This window comes from Tamandua tetradactyla, chromosome 16 (genome assembly GCF_023851605.1).
Source record: "Tamandua tetradactyla isolate mTamTet1 chromosome 16, mTamTet1.pri, whole genome shotgun sequence".
Classification (NCBI taxonomy): domain Eukaryota; kingdom Metazoa; phylum Chordata; class Mammalia; order Pilosa; family Myrmecophagidae; genus Tamandua; species Tamandua tetradactyla.
This window is the reverse complement of record NC_135342.1, coordinates 14668727-14676552: the sequence shown is the minus strand read 5'-3', so window position 1 is coordinate 14676552 and position 7826 is coordinate 14668727. Positions and strand designations below refer to the sequence as shown.

The window sequence follows — 7826 nt, the reverse complement described above, 5'->3', positions numbered from 1 at the left end:
AATTAGCTGTAAGTATCAAATATACATCAGATTTCAAAGGAAGTATGAGAAGAATGTAAATATATTCATTAATAATTTCATATTTATTAGATGTTGAAGTAATATTTTGGACATCCAGGGATAATATATTATTGAAATTAATTTCACTGTTTGACTTTTCTTTTTACCTTTTAAGGTGTCTACTAGAAAAGTTGAACTTTTGAATGTAGCTTTCATTATATTTCTATAGAATAGCACTGAGCAAGGGGGATGGTTATGCATCCCTGAAGAAAAAGAAGACAGTTTTAGGAAACATTAACAAACAGAATGATATGGCAAGGGAAAGGGAGAAATAGGAAAACTAGGAAAGGAATGCAGAAGTGAAAGAAGACTAAGGCATGAGTGTGGCCGATTGACGGGAGCCCCATTTTCCTGCCTCCCAGTATCCATGCCCTTTGGTGGTTCCCCTTACACTGATGCTTGTCTTGGTCTTATGAATGGCTTTAGCCAGTGGAATGCAGTAGATGTGACACTGTGCCAGTTCTCCAGTTCTGAGCTTAGCCTCAAGGAGCCTTGCATGCTTCCACTCTCTCCTGGACCCCTGTCACCACCATATGAACACGCTCAAGGTGCCCCAACCATTGGGTCCAGACAACAGGCAGAGTACAAGGGGCCCCTAGAGCTTGAGAGGGCATTGGACCCCAGCTGAGATGTCCCAGCTGGGGCGGTCCTAAGACAGTCCACCCCTCAGCCCACCTGAAAGTTGACTACAGCTCCATGAACGAGCCCGGCCAAGGTCAACCCAGCTCAGCTCAGACCAGAAGCGCTAATTAACTGATGCACAGACTCAGAAGCAAGATAAATGTTTGACACTTAAGCTTCTGCCTTTTGGATGATGTATTGCCCGGCAAGAGTTAAGTGATACAGGAAGATTCTCAGACATATAGTGGCAAACAGACAGTGGCAATTGTATGTCTTAGGGTCTTCATCTCTTTCTGATTACCTGAAAGTAGAAATAAAAGGTTTCCAGGACATAGTCATGCCCATTAACAACTTCCCAGTGACCTACCAAATAAGTCCTAATAGGCCCTGATACCCAATACCCCTTTAGCCACTTGGTGACAAGAGTCCAGAGCTGGCTGCATGCAGGAAGCAGAGGACACGGGAGGAGACTATTGTTAGGAGAGGACTTCAAGGGCAAGAAGGGGGTACATTGGCGGGCCACGATGGCTCAACAGGCAGAGTTCTCGCCTGCCATGCCAGAGACCCGGGTTCGATTTCCGGTGCCTGCCCATGCAAAAAAAAAAAAAAAAAGAAGGGGGCACCTGAGGTCGTTCCTGATGCAGGTCTGGCATCCTGAGCCTCAGCCTTCTCCAGGTCCTTATGGCTGAAGCTCTTCTTCACTGAGCAGCATCACTGGGGGCGTCTGTGGAAGACCAGGTGAGGCCCACAGCAGCTCACGTAAGGGTCGCTGGAGTCAAGGGCCACCACGCCACAAACTTGCAATCTCTGGAATCCGACCACCTGTACCAGACCTAGTAATGGAAAGCTTGGTCAGGCCGCTCTCCTAGCCTGGACAATCATGAGTCCATTCTCCTTCCCTGGCTCACATTCACCGTGAATACCATGGTCTGCAAAGCTTTAAATGACCCCTGCACACTGATCGAACCTGAGAACAGAAACTGTTTTCTATTCATTAAGCCCATTCTCCCTCCTTCCCTTTAGTAACGAGCCAGTAGAAATGACATCCACCAGCCTCCCTTGTGGCTAAGTGTGGTTCAAGCCTTCATGTGCAGCTTCAGGTCATCTACTTAAAAACATTTCTTCATTTCTCCTAACTGGAAGCCATTACAACAACAACTAGTCCAAAGAGACAAGCCATTTGCTGGATACCTCAAAACCAATTCACAGTCTGAATGAATGGCCTAAAAAAAAAAAAAGTGTTCTTATCTTAGTTGAGCCACGGTATTTTTGTTATTAATTTTTAAGTAAAAAAAAATATGTATTACAAGAAAGAAACACAACATTCTTAACATATGATCATTCCTTCTACATGCATAAGCAGTAATTCACAATATCATCACATAGTTGCATATTCATCATCATGATCATTTCTTAGAACATTTGCATCAATTCAGAAAAAGAAATTAAAAGACAACAGAAAAATAAAACAAAAACAGAAAAATAATTATACATACCATACCCCTGACCCCTCGCTTTCATTGATCACTAGCATTTCAAACTAAATTTATTTAAACATTTGTTCCCTCTATTATTTTTTTTTATTCCATATGTTCTACTTGTCTGTTGACAAGGTAGATAAAAGAAGCATCAGACACAAGGTTTTCACAATCACACAGTCACATTGTGAAAGCTATATCATTATTCAATCATCCTCAAGAAACATGGCTACTGGAACACAGCTCTACATTTTCAGGCAGTTCCCTCCAGCCTCTCCACTACATCTTGAACAACAAGGTGGTATCTCCCTAATGCATAAGAATAACCTCCAGGATAACCTCTGGACTCTGTTTGGAATCTCTCAGCCATTGACACTTTGTCTCCTTTCGCTCTTCCCCCTTTTGGTCAAGAAGGTTTTCTCAATTCCTTGATGCTGAGTCTCAGCTCATTCTAGGATTTCTGTCCCACGTTGCCAGGAAGGTCCACACCCCTGGGAGTCATGTCCCACATAGACAGGGGAAGGGTGGTGAGTTTGCTTGTTGTGTTGGCTGGAAAGAGAGGCCACATCTGACCAACACAAGAGGTTCTCTTGGGGGTGACTCTTAGGCCTAATTTTAAGTAGAGCCACAGTATTTTTAAATGCAGTTTTATTGAGTTATAGTCTCACACCACACAAACCATCCTGGCTCACAGTATCATCACATGGCTGTGCATATAACACCATGATCAGGTTTAAAACACTTTCATTACTCCAGATCAGAAATAAAAATGAAAAAGAAAACCCACATCCTCCCATACTCCTTTCCCCCCACCCCCATTATTGACCCATCCTATTGATGTAGTACTATTGATGAGAGAATATTAACATATTACTGTTGACTCAGAGAAAGGGGCATGGACCAGGGCTATAAAGGGGCTATAAAGCACCCAACTGTGGCTCCGGCGGTGCCTCCCCCACCCCCTGTCTTCCACTCCCTCCCCTCCCCCTCCCCTCTCCTGTTCCCCTCCCCCCACCTTACGCGCTCCGGGTCTGGAAAACCCGCAGAGCCGCAAAGGGTCTTCATAGGATTTCAAAAAAACATTGGAAACCGGCTATCGTGGCATTAGCGTATAACGTACGGAAGGCAGTTATGGAACTGAAGAGTCCCGTGTTTGACTATCTGGCAGCCACATACAAATCAGATCGTCAGCGTGAGAAAAAGAATGCAAAGGACCATGAAGAATTGTGGAAAAGACTGAAGGATCTGGAGTTAAAGAGAGGTCTTAGACATGATGGGATCATTCCAACTTTAAAAAAACACACAACATCACTAACCTATGGAATCACATTTAGGTAGTAGAAGATGGAGCAACAGTTTTCTGTATTGTGCAGCTTTCCAGTAGATTTCACATTTGTTTCATTATTGCAACACCACTGTTTATACCTGTTTCTGAGTAAAGGGGAAAAAAATAAGAACTTCTCTCCCAAGTGCAGGGTAGAGGGACTTCACAGAACTTTGCAAACATAATCATTGTTTCTAATTTTCTCTTTTTAAAAGCAGTCATCAGGGGTGCAAGTGTGGTTCAGTGGTTGGAATGCTTGCCTTCGATGCAGGAGACCCAGGTTCGATTCCCAGACCATGCACCGCCACCACCTGCCCAAAAAAATAAAAGCAGTCTTCAGGTCATTGAATGTGGCGCTGCCTTTCGGGACGCTTCTTCTATGAACCAGGTGTCTGATAAGCAACCATGTCGAAAAGCAATCATGCAGAAGGGACCTGCGGTTGACATTGATCTTGGCGCCACCTACTACTCACGTGTTGGTGTCTTCAGCATAGGAAAGTGGAGATGATTGCCAACAATCAGGGGAACCGAAGAACTCTGAGCTGTGTTGCCTTTACTGATACTGAACGATTGATCAGTGATGTGATGCTGAAAGGAATCGGGTTGCAGCGAACCCCATCCCACCAACACGGTTTTCGATGTCAAACGTCTAATTGGACGTAGATCTGATGACGTTGTTGTCAGTCTGATGTGAAGCACTGGCCGTTTGTGGTGGCGAATGACGCAGGTAGGCCTAAGGTCCAAGTAGAATGCAAGGTTCTGACAAAAATGAAGGAAACTGCAGAAGCCTACCTTGGGAAGACTGTTACCCAGGCTGTTGTCACAGCGCCAGCTTATTTTAATGACTCCCAGAGTCAGGACACCAAAGATGCTGGTGCCATTGCCAGCCTCAGTGTACTCAGAATCATCAACAAGCCAGCTGCTGCTACTGCTTATGGCTTAGACAAAAAGGTTGGTGCTGCAAAGATGCTCATCTTTGACTTAGGAGGAGGCACTTTTTAGGTTCAATCCTCACCACTGAAGGTGGAATTTTCTAGGTCAAATCAATAGCTCGAGACACCCGCTTAGGTGGAGAAGACTTTGACAACTGAGCGGTCAACCATTTTTTTGCAAAGCTCAAGCTCAGCATAAGAAAGGCATTAGTGCTTTTTTTCAAGCGGCCGGGAAGATGGCGGACATTCAGACCGAGCGTGCCTACCAAAAGCAGCCAACTATCTTCCAAAACAAGAAGAGGGTCCTGCTTGGAGAAACTAGCAAAGAGGAGCTCCCGCGTTACTTCAAGAACATTGGTCTGGGTTTCAAGACACCCAAGGAGGCTATCGAGGGAAGCTACATCGACAAGAAATGTCCCTTCACAGGCAACGTCTCTATCCGAGGGCGAATCTTGTCTGGCGTGGTGACGAAGATGAAGATGCAGAGGACCATCGTCATCCGCCGGGACTACCTCCACTACATCCGCAAGTACAACCGATTCGAGAAGTGCCATAAGATCATGTCCGTGCACCTGTCCCCCTGCTTCAGGGACGTCCAGATCGGCGACATTGTCACCGTGGGCGAGTGCCGGCCCCTGAGCAAGACCGTACGCTTCAACGTGCTCAAGGTCACCAAGGCTGCCGGCACCAAGAAGCAGTTCCAGAAGTTTTGAGCCTGGATGCTGCCCAGCCCCAGCTCAAGAGAAATAAAGTTATTTTCCCACCCACGGGCAAAAAAAAAAAAAAAGAAAGGCATTAGTGCTTGTGAACAAGCTAAGTGTACCCGCTCTTCCAGCACCCATGCCAGTATTGAGACTGATTCTCTGTATAAAGGAATCAACTTCTATACCTCCATTACCCATGCCCGGTTTGAAGACTTGAACGCCAACCTGTTCCATGGCACTTTGGACCCCGTAGAGAAAACCCTCAGGGATGCCAAGCTAGACAAGTCACAGACCCATGGTGTTGTCCTGGTGGGTGGTTCTAGTTGTATTCCAAAAATCCAGAAAATTCTCCAGGACTTCTTCAAGGAAAAGAACTAAAACAAGAGCATCAGCCCTAATGAGGCTGCTGCTTATGGTACAGCTGTCCAGACAACCATCTTATCTGGAGACAAATCTGAAAACGTTCAAGATTTGCTGCACTTGGATGTCACTCCTCTTTCCCTTGGTATTGAAATGCTGGTAGAGTCCTGACTGTTCTCATCAGGCTCAATGTCACCTTCCCGGCAAGCAGACACAGACCAACACTGCCGACAACCAGCCAGGTGTGCTCACTCAGGTTTATGCAGGTGAGCGTGGCATGGCTGAGAATAATAATCTGCTTGGCAAGTTTGAACTCACTGGGATACCTCCTGCCCCTGTGGTGTCCCTCAGATTGAAGTCACTTTTGACACTGATGCCGACGGCATCCTCAGTGTATCTGCTGTGAATAAGAACACAGGAAAAGAGAACAAGGTCACCGTCACTAACTACAAGCGTCGTTTGAGCAAAGAAGACATTGAGCGCACGGTCCAGGAAGCCGAGAAGTACAAGGCTGAAGATGATAAGCAGAGGGACGAGGTATCTCCTAAGAATTCACTTGAATTGTCTGCATTTAACATGAAGGCAACAGTTGAGGATGACAAACTTCAAGGCAAGATCAATGATGAACGCAAACAGAAGATTCTTGATAAATGTAATGAAATCATCACCTGGCTGGATGAGAATCAGAGTGCAGAGAAGGAAGAATTTGAACATCAGCAGAAGGAGCTGGAGAAAATCTGCAACCCCATCACCACCGAGCTGTACCAGAGTGTAGGAGCCTTGCTAGGAGGAATGCCTGGGGGCTTCCCTGGGGCGGAGCACCTCCCTCTAGGGCTGCTTCTTCTGGACCCACCATTGAAGAAGTTGATTGAATCAGCTGGCACACATACCTTAGCATTGTTCCACAGTGAAAGCTTGACGGATCTAAATTTGCAGCACGTTCTGTGGCAGTTCGGTTGCTATACAAAATTCCTGGGCATTTCTTAATACTTGACTATGGAATATGTGCACAGGGAGAGGACATAGCATTGCGCTTTATTAGTACTGTATTGTAAGTGGAAAATGCAATGTCTTGAATAAACTTTAAAATTGGCACACACACAAAAAAACAGTCTTCAGAGATCTGTTGATGAAAGTGCTATGTTGAAATTCTATTGTTGGGAGTTCCTTATTTGTCATTAAAAGAGAGTATGGGGGGGTGGTATGATGGTGGCTCAGTGGCAGAATTCTCACCTGCCATGCTGGAGACCCGGGTTCAATTCCCAGTGCCTGCCTATATTTTAAAAAACTATATATAAAAAAAGAGAGAGTATGGGGCAGGCCACAGTGGCCTGCCATGCCGGAGTTCCGGGTTCGATTCCCGATGCCTGCCCATGCAAAAACAACAGAGAGTATGATACACTTTTCAAAGGTAAGCAATCTTAAATCTAGCCTGTCTTTCGGCTAAGCTGTTCATTGTATTTATAGAAAATGAAAGAAAAAATATTATCATTTCCTTATAAGTTTTCTAACATTTTCCTCTGGATAACTTGACTGCAATTCAACATCTTTTCTTTTTGTACATCATGAATTCAACGTCCACGCGGAGCAAAGCCATGAAATTGTAAAGGTCCCTGATGAAAGTTTTGTTTATTGGGGTGGACATCTTTTTAGTAACCAGGTAGTCCTGGTACTCCTTTCAAAACTAGGAGTTGAAGAGAAGAAGTGATAAGCATAGGAGGGAAGGGAATTTCGGATTCATGCATCAGTTTATGGTGACTCCAAATAAATGTCTTGAATCCATTGAAAACGGGCACTGGGACATCACAGGCTCTGGTACCTGGCCAGCATTAGTTGCATACGTCATTGAACATTCATACCAGACATGTTTTAGAAATGTCAGGAAAACATCCTTTTGGACCATTTTGCAATAAGAAAGACAAACACTGAACAGTGCACCCATAAAACTAATCACCAGGGATGTTAATCTAATTGGGAAAAGAGTTGAGCAAACAGCTTGGGCTGTTTGGAATTGCTGACTTACTTCTTCATATGTATTTATAAAGTATTCCAGCAAAAGACCATGTAGCCTCTGGGGAAAAAAACAGACATGTTACAGTGTTTTTTTGTAGATTCTTGTTCTACCTCATCACAGTGTCAGCCCTGTTTTTAGCCAGGAAGGATTCATTTATTATGCATTCTGAATTGGATGTATATTTCTAACTACTGTATTTGTTACCAAAAAGTGGTTCTGCAGATGCTACTGAAAAAAATCTGCTATACTGAAAGACATGTTTTAGGATTTATTTCTAGGATGTTTTTCCTTGTTATGAACACACCAGCAGTGAGTCGGTAATCCTAAACCAAC

General features: G+C 44.5%; 3 pseudogenes; all 3 read left to right on the top strand.

Annotated features, from left to right (window-relative positions):
- Positions 1 to 3904: 3904 nt before the first annotated feature.
- On the top strand, positions 3905 to 4610 carry LOC143658314 (heat shock cognate 71 kDa protein-like; annotated as a pseudogene).
- Positions 4611 to 4632: 22 nt separating this feature from the next.
- On the top strand, positions 4633 to 5178 carry LOC143660181 (small ribosomal subunit protein uS17 pseudogene; annotated as a pseudogene).
- On the top strand, positions 5135 to 6351 carry LOC143658313 (heat shock cognate 71 kDa protein pseudogene; annotated as a pseudogene).
- Positions 6352 to 7826: the final 1475 nt, after the last annotated feature.